General features: G+C 37.7%; 1 protein-coding gene across 8 annotated transcripts in view; it reads left to right on the top strand.

Annotated features, from left to right (window-relative positions):
- Window positions 1–16,172, top strand: part of SLC20A2 (solute carrier family 20 member 2) — a 121,070-nt gene that overhangs the window by 23,087 nt on the left and 81,811 nt on the right. For 3 of the 8 annotated variants that reach the window (XM_074209037.1, XM_074209036.1, XM_074209044.1), the window contains one exon: window positions 1–16,172. This exon is cut by the window's left edge and continues 16,068 nt beyond it. The exons of 4 other annotated variants lie outside the window; for them this stretch is intronic. The gene's annotated coding sequence lies outside the window, so the exon portion shown is untranslated. One more of the 8 variants, XM_074209034.1, reaches the window with a different exon arrangement.

Below are 16,172 nucleotides of genomic sequence, written 5' to 3'. Positions count from 1 at the left end.
TGGGCTGTATGTAAAAAAAAAAAAAAAGGAATGGAGGATAACAGCAGAATTGTGAGCCTGGATATCTGAAAGGATGGTGGGATCCTCAACAGTAGTAGAGAAGTGGGGAAGTGGGTTTTAGAGAGAAAGTCAAATGATTTAAGATAGTAAAGAATTAGAGCTTAGGAGAGAAATTAAGGCAGGATAGATGGATCTGGGAATTTCTGTATAACCAGTATAATTGGATCCATAAAGGATGATGAAATTACTAAGTGAGATAGAAGGAAAAAAAGTTGTCCTAGGCTAGAACTTTTGAGAGATTTCCACAGTTAAGAGACGTTACAAATTAGTGGGTGGTTAAGAGGTGATTTCATTGTTAATAGATTTGACAGTAGAAAGATCATTGGTAAATTTGGAGAAAACTATTTCAATTGAATGATGAAGTTGGAAACCAGGTGCTGAAGGATTTAGAAGAGAAGTGAGAGGAGAGGAAGTGGGGAACTTTAACACAGACATCTTCCTTGGTGTTTAGCTGAGAAGATGAGGAAAGATAAAGGATGATATCCAGCAAGGAGGTAAGATCAAGTGAGAATATTTTTAAGATCATGGGGGAGATGGTAGTTGAGGCAGTCTTTTGTGGAAAAAGGGAGGGATGGAATCAAGTAGCCATGGAAAGTAGGGGTTCTTATTGTAGAGGTTCCCGTGGACAAATTAAAATGGTTTGTAAACTTAGATGGGAAAAAGATTTATTTTCATTTTTACTAATGCTTGGTTTCCTTTGTAGTACTATAAATTTTATGTTAAGCATTTAAAAAACATTATTCTGAGAAGGGTGCATAGGTTTCACCAGCCTGCCAGAGGAGTTCATAACACAGTACAATCTATGAAGCCCTGTTATAAAGGGTTTAGCCAAGAGAGGGAAGAGGGCCACCTTGTCATCTGAGTCAAAGAAAGGAAGATGGCGAAGAAAGGACGTTTAATAATGGGAGAGGAGAGAAAAGAGAGTTGTCAGTAAACGGCCTCAGTTTTTTTTTAGTGCAGTATGAGGGAGACAAGGTGCTGTGAGAAGGGAAGAGAAATAAGCTGAGGAGAGTGAGAAGGAATAAGACTATGTGGTACCTAGGCTTTGTGCTACATGTTTATAAATATGATCTCAGGTGATCCTCACAACTGTTATCCCAATTTTCAGAGATTAAGTGACTTGCCTAGGATCACATAGCCAGGATTGTGTCTGAGATTAGATTTGAACTCAGGGTCTTCCTGACTCCAGGACCAGCCATGCTATCCATTGTGCCACCTAGTTGTCTAATCCATTAGGAAGGAGTAGAAAGGTTGCTTTGGTATTGTAAGGGTCCAGTTGAAATTTGATAACATGGCTGGTTGATTGGCTGTTGTCCTTCATTCTCAAATAAAACCAAAATGACATCACTGTGTTAGAGTCAAGTTATAACGGAACTGACTATGGCTGTTCAGACCACTAAGAGCTCGGAATGCTCTACCACAGGTCAGGCACAAATAGTCCTTGTGAACAACTGAGTGGCTGTTACATTTAGGTATTTCATGTTTCCTTTGAGCTGCTTCCATTCTGCTTTGCTCAAAGAGTGCAGCTCCCTCTCTAAGGAGGGAACACATGCTGGGCGGTCCTGTGCCAGTGTCTCTCATGCTGCACATTCAATTCCAGAGTTCTTGAGAGAGACCTTCAGAGTGCCTATGTATCGCTTCTTCCCCCTGTCAGTGCTCACCCTGGGTGAGTTCTCTAAAAAAGTCTTTTTGGGAAGTGTATGTTTGGCATTAAAATAGCATGGCCAGCCCATCAGAGTGATGCTCTCTATAATAATGTCTGAATTCTTGACAAATTAGCTGAAGCAAGGACCTCAGTGTTTGGTATCTTCTCCTGCCAGGTGATCTTCAGAATCTTTCTAAGACAATTTAAATGGAAGCAATCCAGTTTCCTAACATGGCACTGGCAGACTGTCCAGATTTCACAAGTATACAATAATGAATTTAGCACAATGGCTCTTAGACCCTTTGTTTGGTGGTTAGCCTGATACGTCTTCTTGCCCACACTTTCTTTTGGAGTCTTCCAAACCCTGAACTAGCTCTGGCAATATATTTGTCAACCTCATTATCAGTGTGTACCTCCCTGGAAAGTATTACTGCCAAGGTAAGTGAACTTACCTGCAACATTCAAAACTTCTTCATTTGTAGTCATACACATTTCCCACATATGGATGCTGTGGTGCTGGCTGATGGAGCACCTGAATTTTCTTGGTGTTAATTGTTAGACTCAAATTAGGACAAGCAACAGAGAATCAATCCATACTTTGTTGCATCTCAGCTTCAGAGGCTGTATTGAGTGCACAATCATCTGCAAACAGAAGATCATGTACCAATATTGTCTCCACTTTGGTCTTGGCTTGTAGCCTTTTCAAGTTGAAGAATTTACTGGCAGTTTAGTAGCTGACCTTGATGCCATGTTCATCCTTAGGGAAGGCATTTGATAACATGGCTGAAAACATGCTAAAAAGCATGGGAGAAAGGACACATCCTTGTTTTATTCTATTGATGACTGGGAAATCGCAAAAGCATTATCCACTATCCAGAACCAGGCAAGCATGCCGTTGTGGAATTGACATACTGATGAACTTCTCCAGGCAACCAAATTCTGACACTTCTCCACAAGCCCTCCTGACAGTATTGGAGAGACCTTGGTCAGATCTACAGATGTTGTATACAGATATCTGTTCTGCTCCTGTCGTTTCTTCTGGAGTTGTAGGGCAGTAAAAACACCATATTGGCTATTCCTCAACACTTTCTGAAGCTGCAACTGGCTCACTAGAAGATAACTGTCTTCCAGGTGAAGGTCAGCCTATTAAGGAACACTCTGGCAAGAATCTTACCAGCAGTGGCTAAGAGGGAGGTCCCCACCCCCAGTGATTGTCACAGCACAATCTGTTCCCTTTACCTTTTTAAAGATAGACAGTGGATGTGTCCTTGAACTACTGGGGGATAACCTCCTCATGCCATATGCCCTGAAATATTTCAGTCATCTTTGTTGTGAGCAAGGTGGGACCCCCCTACACACACACCTTGTAAATCTGAGTTGGAGTAGAATCAGCACCAGGGGCTTTTTGCCACATGAAAGGAATCTAATGACATTCAGAACTTCTTCGGTTGGAATTTCAGCTAAGGACAGATTGACTTTAACCTGAGGTAAATGGTCAATGGCTTCAGCATTTAATAACATAAATTTATAGTGGACTAATCAGAACAAAGTCATGTTTTCTCTTCAGCCACACATTAATAGGATCAAAGGGTGGTGAGGGTTTGGTAAGGGACTATAAAGGACAGAGTTGAATTGACTTGACTCATCACATGGTTAAAAAGGAAAAAACTGAGGGATGAAAGGGATGGAGCCTCCAGAAGATGACAATAGTTAGAAATTGGGTTAGGGATCAAAAATTACAGAGAAAGGTGCTTAAAGAAGAATTTATCCACTTTAGAGAATCTAGTGATTGCATTTCTTAGGGGAAACACCAGTAGACATAAATACACAATAATAAAAGACTAGGAGGATACAGAAAGTATACTTGTCAAATGTGCAGTTGTCACAAGACTAGGACAGGGATTTTCAAAGACAATAGTGTCAGGATTTAAAAATCTATAGATTTAAAGATTTAAAATCACAATAGGCCAGAATAATGGGCCAAATATTTTAAGATGAAATTTATTAGGGATAAGTGTAATTCTATAGTTAAGTTTTTTAAATTGTGTTTTATGAGGAAAGAATGGGGACAACCCAATTGTGACACATTTTCATATGAAAAAAGGACTGGGTCACAGACAGACTGTGCTAGAGCAGCTTAAAAAGCTGTCATCTTAATCTGTATGAACAGAATTGTGTTCAGATCTTTGTTGTGTGTGTGTGTGTGTGTGTGTGTGTGTTCAGATCTTCACAAGTAATAGTTGGACTATACTCCATCCTGGTTTTGTGTTTGGTAATCAGACACCATGGTTTTAAGAGGGGCACTGGCAAATGTGGAAATATGTTCAAAAGGGGCTGATAGATAATGGCAGCTCTAGAAAACACTCATTTGTTTAGCAAAGTGTCTTTTAAGGAATTAGTTGAAGGAATTGGATAGGTTTATTCCCTAGGGATGGAAGACTAAAGGAAGACAAGAGAAGCTGTTTTCAGAAGTTTGAAATGCTGCCATATGTAAGGAATAGAATTATGTCGTGGAAATAGGACCAAAGGGTGAAAGCTTTTAAGAAACAGGTTTTTGACCCAACATAAAGAAACAGTACAGTATAATGGAAAGAACCCTAAACTTAAAGTCCAAAGGTCCTGATTTTAGTCTCAGCTGTAGAATTTAACTATAATGCAACCTTGGAACAGCTAGGCAGCAAAGTAGATAGAATGCAGACCCAGGAGTCAACAGGACCTAAGTTTAAATGCATCCTCAGACATTTCCTAGCCTTGTGATCCATGGCAAGTCACTTACTCCTATTTAATTCCTTAACTGAAACAATTCAAGCACAACCTTGGAAAATTCTTACAATCTTTCTAAGCTTCAGCTTCCTCATCTGCAAAATAAGGATAACATATAGACTATCCACTTCAGAATTTTGAGGAAATTTTGTGAGTTTATAGCAACAGCATTATCAAAACTATCCAATATTGTAGTGGACTTACCCTATGAATTTCTGAGGTCTTCTCCTGGAGTTACTCAAGTCAATCAGTTGGTAAACATTTATTAAGGCTCAGCTGTAACCAAGCATACTAGTCTAAGTACTGGGAGTACAAAGAAAGGCAGAAGACTTGTTCTCTTGGAACTTTCATTTCTTTGGGGGAAACCATATGCGAAGGAACAGGGAAGCTTAAGGAAAGGATAGAAAAAGGTATTGGGATCATTGGGAGAAGTTTGGGGTTTTCCTGCTGTCGGGGGGCAGGGAGCATTCTGGGAGGAGCTCTCTGAAGATGGGAAAGTCTGGAGGAAGCCTGGCTGGAGGAGGGAGGGAAAGACTTGGAGGCTGCCCCTGAAGGGTCACCTTGGAAGGGATCACCACCTGTGCTGAGGAGGAGATAGAGCAGTTAGGTGGTACAGTGGATAGAGCACTGGCCTTGGAGTCTGGAGGATGGGAGTTCAAATCCAGCCTGAGACACTTAACACTTACTAGCTGTGTGACCTTGGGCAAGTCACTTAACCCTGACTGCCTTTCAACCCAGGGCTACCTCCAGTCATTCTGATTCATATCTGGCCCCTGGAATCCAGATGGCTCTGGAGGAGAAAGTGAGATTGGTGACTTAGCACAGCACCCCCTCACTCATGTGCTTGTCATGGCATTACCTCCCTGATGTCATAGTCTTCTTTGACAATGAAGGACAGACCTCATCAAGAGGTGACCTTGAACCCTCTGTTTCTGGTAGTACAAAGTACTACATTGGCAGTTTCTGTGTACCCCAGCATCTTGGGGAGGGCTGGTGAAAAACACATCAAAGGGAACCAGTAGCTTCTGTGCCAAGGGTGGCCCTGTCAGGTGAGCACTGTTGTGATCCCCATGTTGCATTTGAGGAAACTGAGGCAAACCATGACTGGCCTAGGGTCACACAGCTAATGTTAAATTGATTTTGAACTTGAGACTTCCTGACTCCAAATGAAACATTCCAAATGGTTTGTGGGATGTGGTAGAAAAGTCCTAGAGGCATTCCCAATACCCTTTCTATCACTATTCCCTTTTCCATCCAACTGAAGAAAAAAGGGAATGAATGAGGTCAGTGTTGCTTGTTCTGTGTCAGAGGAAAACCTAGGAGTCAAAGCTTCCAATGTCCATTACCAGAGGCTGAGGAGCAGCACCTCTGTGATTCCATGGCTCCTCTGACCTGACAGTATGGTCTTTGTGAAGCACCTACTGTGTGCAAGTTTTGGGCTGGGTTCTAGGAATTCAGGAAGAGAGGGAAAGCAGCCTCTGCCCTGAGTTTATGTCTAATGGAGTAGACACATAGTAACAGGCAGGATCATCCATCAGGTGACAACCAGGGGAATCGGAAAGGGCTCCTCCGGATGGAGGAGGAGGCTGAGCTGGGCCATGATGATCCAGGGAAGATCTTCAGTTGAGACCTGGAATCATTATGCTTGAAAACAACTATTGATTTTGCTTCATGAACTATGTTGGTTTTGTCATTGATCTAAAGACGTCCTTACTCAGAATGGTTTCCAAACATCACGAATTAGTAAATTTGATAACATCCTGGCCCAAATGTTTAGTTATTGTTTAATTCCCCTTGGTTATTTTAGGCAGGCTTCCTTCCCTCCCAGCCCCCACCCCCACCCCCCACTCCTCATAGTTCTTCAGAATTATTTAAGACTTTTCTGTCTAGTATCTCTTTGGGTGTGGTTTATTCTTTTGTATTAGGGACCAAAGACTTGCCTGACATACTTTGTGATTTTTTCTGGTTATTGTTTTGAAGCTTTAGGGTTGCTGATGTAAAGATATAAAGATATGCTGATGTAAAAAAAAAATTTCTCACAAGAAATTAGAGGAGTTTGCCTTCTGTGTGTCAGGGAAGTTCAAGGAAGATTGTCACTTGTTGTTTGTATAGAGACTATACCCCCTTGTGTATTCCTAATGCAGGGTTGCTTAATATGAATCATCCCCTAAAAAAGGCTTCTGTCTGCCTCTGCCTCTCTCCCTGGTTCCCAGTCTATCCCTGGCTTATTAGTTCTCCTATTTGTCATCCGGAGGAAGGCTTTAGTCTTCACTCCCAGGGATCGTGAAGTGGGAGTCCGGTGGTCTCATCAAGCCTCTGAGCTCAAGGCTGAATGCGTAGCCTGCATCCATCCCAAACTGCCCAATCTTTGTCATGGCACTGGACATCAAACATGCTAACAAGTCCAGAGGAGGTAGTGGATGGAGTTTCTTGGAAATAACAGCAGCCAGTCTAGAGCTTCTGGCTGCAGAAATTGCATCGACTCTCCCAGCTTAGACTCTTTTCCTCTAGAAGGGAGAAGGATAAAGTGATTTTGGAAAAATAACTTGTTTAAAGGGGTAGAATCCTTTCTGACTTGGTCTTAGGGAGCAAAGGACAGAATTCATCTCACCAGTCTGTGCAGAGTCTCAGCAAAACAAAAAACCCAGAAACTGCAAATAATAGCTAACAGAAACTTTGTGGGGAGAAGCCAAAGTGTGCAAATGTTTAACTATGCAGAGTCCAAATAGTATTAAGATAGAGGAAGACCCCTAGGATGGACTTGATTCTCTCCTTTCTGCTGTGACTTTCTCCTTTTTTCCCCAAATTTCTTGTGAAGAATCCAAGATATCTCCAATTTCAGGATTTTAGTGGCTGCAAAACTTTGGGGAGTATCTCTTGATGAAACCAGTGTAGAGCTGAATTCTGATTCAGGTCTTCATGTCTTCCTGGGGTGATTTTGAAATCTCTTGTAAAAATTAGTCAGGTTATACCAGGAATCTATAACTACACAGCAAAATCATGAAACAACATTTTAAAAATAATAAAGTTAATTCTACTGGCATCCCAGGTAACCATCCCATGGTACTATTAAAAAAAAATTCACATTAACAGGACATGCAGTGGGCACAACACTGTGTAAAACATAACAAACACTAGTTTACTTTCTGTCAATTGATATTTGGGGGTATACAGATAAAACAGGAGGGTATTCTTTTGTTTGTATACAAAATATGAAGTTTTAATTTAATAGGCATTTCTTACAGACTAGCTACAATTAATTATGGAACTCCTCATTTATGAAAGTTTGATCATTAATTTAAGAATATTGAATAATGACAAAATTTTTCATGCTTAATTTTTCCTCTACTTTCATCCACCCCCCCCACTTAAAAAGAGAATGAAAAATACCTTATATGGGGTGGGATAGGATATTAGGAATTACTTTTATTCCTCCTCTCTGTACCCCTTCAGTCTACATATGACAATGAGCTTAGTTTTTTTTACTTTTTAAATTTTCACTTGAGATCAAATTTTTTTTGTAAAATATAGGGGGAAATGGTCAGAAAATTCATCTGTCCATAAAAGGAGGTAGGAATATGAAGTTAAAAAAATAAACAATCCATTATAAAATCATGAACCTTTAAAATGAATGAGGAAGGAAAGGCCAAAGAATGTGAAGAGCCAATCAAGAAGGTGAAAACACAATATGATGGTAGTTTTTGCTTATTTAAAAATGCAGGACTAACTACTCTATTCCTTTTTCCCCCCATTTTTCAGTCTAAACTCTGCTACCTATATTACCATATTGTGTGTATTTATTTCTCTTTCCAAGAGGTCATTCATCTTTAAAGGAATTTCACTTGCTGATCTTTCTCAAATGCTGTAATCATTGGTAGTTCTTAAAAAATAGGCTCCTTGTTCTTTTGATTTTTAAAAACTGATCTCATCTGTGAAAACTGGACATATATTGATGTATTGGGTCTCTGAATGTTTATTTAGGACAAGCTAGGGCTGCCCCCTGGAGGAGTCTTTATGTCAAAACACCAACCCCTTCCTCCCAAAATCAGTTCTCAGTATTTTTCTTTTTCTTTTTTTCTTTTTGGTGAGGGGGAAGGTACGGGAAAGGAAGAAAAATCAATTCTTTAAAATTGACCATTGGATGATGCCCCAAAGTCATCTCAAGAAATTCCATTAAAGTAGAGGATGCATTTTCTAAATCCCTCAAAAAAAAAAACCAAACAAATAGCACCACCAAAAAACTATTAATATTAAATGTTATTTTTTACAGCATATCTGTAATATTGGATAAATATAGTAGCAAATCAGTCATGCCTGAATGCTGGTTCTATTAATGTGTGGGGTAGGGTTGTCTGAGAGAATAGTCTAAATTCATATTAATTAACTTTAATGACAATAACAATGATATCTTGGTCTCTCAGAACTACCCTGCAGTTTAGTTCAACTTAACAGATATTTGATATGTACTGTTATCTGACAGATCTTGTACAAGGTGGTGGGTGTACAACACTTGGGAAGGGGGAAGAGGAGTGAGCATGACAATGGAATTAGTGATGTATGGGCAATGGACAGCAGACCACTTTGGCTTGAATGAGAATTCAGGAAAGGGAGCTGTGGGAAATTAGTTTGAAAAGACAGTTTAGAGCCAGATTGGTAAGGGTATTAAATGCTAAACAAGAATTTATATTTTAGTCTGGGGGCAATACCTGAAGGCTTCAGACCAGCTAGGTAGCCCAGGCCTGACTCAGAAAAACCTGAGTTCTGATCTGGCCTCAGATTGTGACCATGAACAAGTTACTTAACCTTGGCTGGTCTCAATTTCCTTATTTGTAAAATGAGGATAATGTTAGCCTCTGCCTTCCAGAGTTGTTGAGAGGTTCAAATAAGGTAATAATTGTAAAGTACTTGCTTTAGTAATATAGTAAGCAGTCACCTTATTATTATTATTATTACTTATTTAACATTTATTAATGTGCCAGATATTATGCTAGACCCCAGAGATAGAAATATAAAAGTGATTATTCCCTGACTCCAATGAATTTACATTCTACCAACTTATACAACCTATTTACAAATAAGTAAATATAGTATGTTTGCAAAAAAAAAATCAATTATAGGTAGAATTCCTATAACAAAGGCTTCTTGGAGGAGATGGTACTTGAACAGATCCTTGAAGAGGTAGAGGTAAGGAGTGAGCTCATTCCAGGCCTAGAGTTGGCTAGACTCTATAAAAAGGTCTGGAGTGGTGGAATGTCAATACCAGGGGATTGAAACAAAGTCAGTTTGGTTGGAGCGTCCAGGATGTGATGGCGTCCACCATGCACTCAGCCAGGAAAGATTGATTTAGGGTTAGCTTTAATACCTGAGAGTTTATCTTTGATTCTCAAGGTAAGTGGGAACCACCAAGTTTTTTGAGCAAAGGAATAATATGATCAGACTTGAGCTTTAGGGATGTCAATTTGTTAAGTATGTACTTTTTATTGTGCTAGGTGCTTTGTGGGCTGCAAAGATAAAACATGACCGTACCTTTGAAAAACTTACAGTGTACTTTTAATAAAACTATAATTATTAAAATACTTTTTAATTCTCATTTTCTTCTAATGCAGGGCAATCTTTACCAAAATTAAGATATATTAGTGAAGTTTTACTTATACCACCTTTTGAACTAAGGAGTTTTTGATCTTTTTATGATTGACTATTTTCCAAAATTATAAGGTATATTATACTTTAAGGAGGACACTCTCTTCTTATTTTAGATTAGAACGAATGCAATTTGGAAAAAAGTTTAAATCATATTTGATTCATACATGTAACAGAGTAATATTCCCCTTCCTATTTTCTTTATTTACCTGGAAAGATGCTGAATTCACCAATTCAACTTTAGTAGTCTGAAATTGATGATTTACTCCGGTGAGAGAATATTGATGGGGGCTAAATTTCAAAGGAGGGGTATCTCATTTTCTCCCTGCTGTTGGGTAACAATTTGTGCTTATGGAAGGTGCATAGGAACATTGCCATTCTTTCTGTAATATGTCTCTATGTACATTCCAGACAGACTTTAGAGTGTTTTTAATACTGCTACCCTCCTCTGGAACAGAGAAACTGCCTATCCAGACTATTCAACAGTTTACTAAAAAAATAATTTATCATCTTCACTCATGTTCTCCCTCTGCCTGCAGTTCATTCTGCTCTGTCTTTACCTGTCCAAAGCCTGTTACACCTCCTTTAAGGGCCAGCTCAGATAGCAGCTCTTAGACAATACCTTCCCTAAACACAGCCACTAGATTCTCTCCTCTGTATTCAGTGGAGTTCTTACTTTGAGCCACTCTAGCAGTACTTTTCATATCTTATGTTTTAGATGTTTGTATGTTCCTTATCTTCCTTTGTCAATTGACAGTAGATATTATACCCATACCACTTTTTGTTGTATAAATATTTATGCATGAATAAGAATGTTAGGTAGACCTTTCAGGACACAATGTACCAGTATGATTCTGAAATTCTTTTAAGAGAACAAAGCATTGGCTTCATTGATATCAATGCTGTAACATCAAAAAGACTATTAGCCCTAATTTAACAATTCCAATAGAGACAGTTGGCAACTAGCTGGTGCCATAAGGGTATATAGTGCTGGACCTGAAATCAGAAACACTTGAATTTAAGACCAGTCTCAGAAACTTACCAGCTATGTGACCATGGACAAGTCACATAACAACTCTTTGCCTCACTTTCCTCATTTGTAAAATGAGAATAATAACACCTATCTCCTAGGACTATTGTCAGGATCAAATGAGATAATATCGTAAAGTCCTTGTCCCATTCATAGAAGAGATCTAAAGAACTGATAGGAGCAGTTGAAGAGCTGTAAACAACTGTTAATCCTAAAAGTTTTACTTTATTCTTTTTTTGAGAAGCAACATAGTATAGTGGAAATAAGTCCAGGGCTTGGAAGTAACCCTGTGTTTACATTCTATCATTATTTGTGCCAAGTCACTTAAACTTTCTGAGCTTATTTTCCTCATTTGTAAAATTGAGATTATAAATACCTATAGTATGGTACTTATTTCCCCATACCTCCATCTTCCTCAGTTTGTAGAGAGACTTTATATATACATTTTGAATATCTTAAAACTGTCAAACTATCAAATATTAATTATTGCATCCCACAATATATCTTATGTGCACACAAATGGTACACAAACAAGTACATTTAATTTGTAGAAGAATGAGAGACCAGCACAATGAAATAATGTTGGTTTATTTTATGTTTAAAATATAAAATAAGTCAGAGCTCTTAAAGAATAAAAATAAGCTAGTCTGATAATTTTTCATTGTCAAGGAGACTTTTAGTCTCTAGTTCAGGGGGTTCTTAATTTTTTTGTGTTGTGGAGTCCTTTGGCTGTCTGGTGAATCCTTTGGACTCCTCAAAATAATGTGTTTTTCCCCCCTTCCAATTCAAAATTGAAGAAATGCTCAATTTTATTAGAAAATGAAGGTATTTTTTTAAAGTTCAGATTCGGGGATCCAAGATAAAAAAAAAACCTATACTCCCTCCAGCTAATAAATTATTTGACACCTCTGTGGTTCAAGGCAGATTTCTGAAACCCAACTCATTCCTTCATGACTACTTAAAATCTTAGAATTTTTTGATAAAATAAATGTTCATTTCAAAAATAAACTTTCAAGTTTGAAAATAAAAGCAGATAGTTTCTCAGGACAGAAAGGATTCCAAAAAAAGTGCTGGAAACCAAACCAATATTTCAGTGGGCTAAAATAACAGATGATGATATTCATATCCTCAGTAAACAGCATATGTGTGCCAAAATCAATTTAGTCAATAGACTTATACTGGTTTAACTACTTTCTTTCTCTTTTGCCTTATAGATCTTGTCCTCCTTCTTAAACTCTTTTTCCCTTCCTTTATTCATTCTCTCCCTTAAAAGCATTTTAATTTTTCCAATTACATATAAAGACAATTTTAAGATTCGTTTTAAAAAAATTTTGATTTCTGAATTTTCTCCTTTCCTCCCTTGCCAACTCCTTCTTGAGGTAGCAGTTTGATGTAGGTTATGTTTGTGCAATCATGTAAAACATATTTCCATATTAATCATAATGTGAAAGAAGAAACAGGCCAAAAGAAAAGAAACAAAAAAATAAAGAATGTAGAAATAGTATGTTTCCATCTATATTCAGACAGATTTCTTTTTCGGAATGTTGGTTGTATTTTCCAACATGAGTTCTTCAGAATTATCTTGAATCATTGTATTGCTGAGAAGAGCTAAGTCAATCATAATTGATCATCGCACAATACTGCTGTTACTCTGTACAATGTTCTGGTTCTGCTCAGTTAACTTTGCATCAATTCATGTAAACCTTTTCAGATTTTTTCTGAAATCTACCTGCTTGTCCCTTCTTATAGCATAATAATACTCTATGAGGTTTATATACCACAACTTGTTCAGCCTTCCTCAATAGATGGATATTGGCTATCTCCTCAATTTCCAATTCTCTCCCACATAGAAAAAGCTGCTATAAATATTGTTTTACAAATAGATCTTTTCCCTTTTTTTTGGATCTCTTTGGGATACAGAACTAATAGTGGTGTTGCTGGATCAAAGGATATGCACAGTTTTTATAGCCCTTTGTGTTTAGTTCCAACCTGCTCTCCAGAATGGTTGGATCAGTTCCCCACTCCACCATCAGTTCATTACTGTCTCAATATTTCCATATACCCTCCAGCATTTGTTGCTTTTATTTTCTGTCATATTAGACAATCTGAAAGGTGTGAGTTTATGTGAGAATTGTTTTAATTTGCATTTCTCTAATCAGTAGTGATTTAAAGTATTTCTTCCTATAACTATAGATAGCTTTAATTTTTTTTTAATCTGGAAACTGCCTGTTCATATTCTTTGATCATTTTAAATTGGGTAATAGCTTGTATTCTTATAAATTTTACTCAATTATATATATTATATATATGTACACATATATATTTGCTGCTCTCTCTTTTCTGTCTCTCTGCTTCTCTTTTTCAGGCTTTCTATTGATCAAAATTTTGTCAAGATTAGATAAGTTCACTGTCCAACATTTTTATTCTTAAGAGCTGATTTAATATGAGCATATGAGCAATGATTTCCAATATTTTTTCAGTCTTCAGGACACTTGTACAAGATAAAAGACTAGCTAGTCCACCTCCTTCCACACATATACAACAAACAACTTGAACCACAACTACAACTACAAAAAACTTTACAGAATTAATGACAGGAATAGTAACTTTTTTATAAGAAGTAAATGAGATTGTCTGTATTTTTAGTGTCATAAGTAAATTATTCATGCGAGAACAAAATGGTATTCTACTCAGTTATCTTACATATGGATATATGGCATTCATGTGGCCAAATCCAAAATGGTAATTAATAATAATTTAAAAAAAAAGCAAAACCAGCTGGAGCTGTAACCAGTTAGGTTTGGTTTATTTTTTTTAATGGAATCAAGCCATGAAGAACTAATTCAGGAATGAGTAGAAAGTATCCTCCTTGCTCCCAAATCATGCTAAATATAGAGATATAGTGACAGAATAGCTCAGGGTGAGAATTTTTTATGCTTTTTTCTGGGTTGGGGAAGTAATTGAGTTTGGGTTTCAAAGATCAGCTGCAGAACCAAAGGCTCAATTGGAGAATAAAAATTAGCAAGGGGTAGGTAAGTGTGTCAAAAAAAAGACTTTTATTTTATGCTTATTGGATTTTTGAGAGTGAATTTCTAATGAGTAAAATTTATTGATGATAATGAAGCAGAGAACCTTTGAAAAGAAGAGTTCTAATCTTGTCACTTCTTTCCATTCTGGTATGGGGTGTTAAGTGGAAGGAAGAGATTTTATATATGACTTTCAGAATCTTGAATAACTCAGAACATTTGTCATTTAGAAACAAGACTTGAGGAAAAATACAATCCACACTGACAACTAACTCTAATAATAATAGCCAAAGATTTTCACCAACAATTGGGGAGAAAATTGTGACAATAATCAGCAACCCCTACCAATGGAAATAAGTCGAGTGCTCTCTTTAGTTCCCATGAGATAAAACCCATCTATATAAATGTCAACTACTACTCTTTTCAGATTGCCCTTACTAGGTTTTAATAACATCTTTTAAATTTATTCTCAACTATAGCTGGCTCACCTCTGAACTGACTGAAGGACCTACCTGTCCTTCCTACACATTTTGAAAATTAATGTAGGAAACCCTAGGAAGGATTTTTAAATCTCTGATTCAACTGGGATTTGGGTACTTCCATAGAATTTCCATAGACTCCTGAAGTCCATACATTTTTTTAACTAGAAAAAATAGTAGCTCTAAGACTCTTAGATGTTATAACCAAATTACTAATAGGCAATGTCAAGACTATTGTGATTTATTATATAAAACCAACCACTATTTTCCAACTAAGCCCTGGGATGGTGACTTAGTCTCACCATGTCAGTTTACTCATCTGTAAAAACTAGAATATTAATACTTTACAAAAATGGAGATTTAATTAATGCTTTTAGAGTACTTGGAAATATTCTATAAAGTATAACATAAGAGCAAAATTCCTAAGAGCTTGGCCTTTAAAAACACACCTGATAATAATAATAATAGCTGGCATTTATATCTTGCTTTAAGGTTCACAAAACATTTTATATTTCTTAATTCATTTGATCTTCATAACCATCCTGTGAAGTAGGTGCTGTTATTATTATCCCCACTTTGCACCTGAGGAAACTTTGGCACACAGAGTTTAGTGACTAGTTGCCCCATCTTACCTCTCCTAAGCATCCCAGGCCGTATTCAAACTCGGGTCTTCCTGATCCCAAATTCTGTGCTGTAGCCCCTATTCTGCCTTGCCACCCCTAGGAAATGGGGGTCCTTCACATCAGCTTGAACCAGATTATTAGGCACCGCTCCCTCCATTCGAAGATAGCCATCGATTCGTTTCAGAGGATTTCTTGCAAGGGATGTTGCTTCTTGCAAATATTTTAGATGCTTTTTCTCAGCCGGCATTTATTGGTTAATCCAGTATCATTTAGGTAACTCCTTAGGGGGGGAAACAAGAAACGAAAAATAGAGTAACTTAAGTCAGTGCAAAATAAAGAAACTGGGATTTTTTAGTGGTCATTGTTTGTGACCAGTATGGATGTATCAGATAAGTATTTCTATTTTGCACAGTCCAAAAGTCTAAACTTCACCCCAGTCATCTAATTGTATGATTGAAGTCATCTATTATTTTCTCATTTTTTCGTTTTTTGGGTTTTTTTTCTTTTTGGCTATTGAGAGGCGAGCAGTACTGCCACCTTGTTGCCAAAAGTTGGCCCGATTTGAATCAGTGTTTAAAAATCCAGTGAATGCCTGTTGTGCTGAAGAGCCTGCCCTTTCTCTTTGTCAGTACTTGCAAAAACATCTTAAAAGACAAAGTTGGAGCTGCTGGCTGGGATTCTTTCATTAGCATAATCATGATGCTGTGCATTGTTCCTCAGTGCACGCCCCTCAGCCAAATTTCCCATTAAGAGGACACCGATGTTGTCCTGGGGAATAAATCCCTGCACACATGAGGCAGATCCGCGTGTTCCTGCCTGCTGTCCGGGGCTGCAGTTAATTTTAGCCAGGGTTTGTTCTACAAGTTGTAAAACTGTTTACCCAAGTGGAAGCTCCAAGCCTGAAAT

This window comes from Macrotis lagotis, chromosome 1, assembly GCF_037893015.1.
Source record: "Macrotis lagotis isolate mMagLag1 chromosome 1, bilby.v1.9.chrom.fasta, whole genome shotgun sequence".
Taxonomy (NCBI): Eukaryota; Metazoa; Chordata; class Mammalia; order Peramelemorphia; family Peramelidae; genus Macrotis; species Macrotis lagotis.
This window is presented reverse-complemented; position numbering and strand designations above follow the sequence as displayed.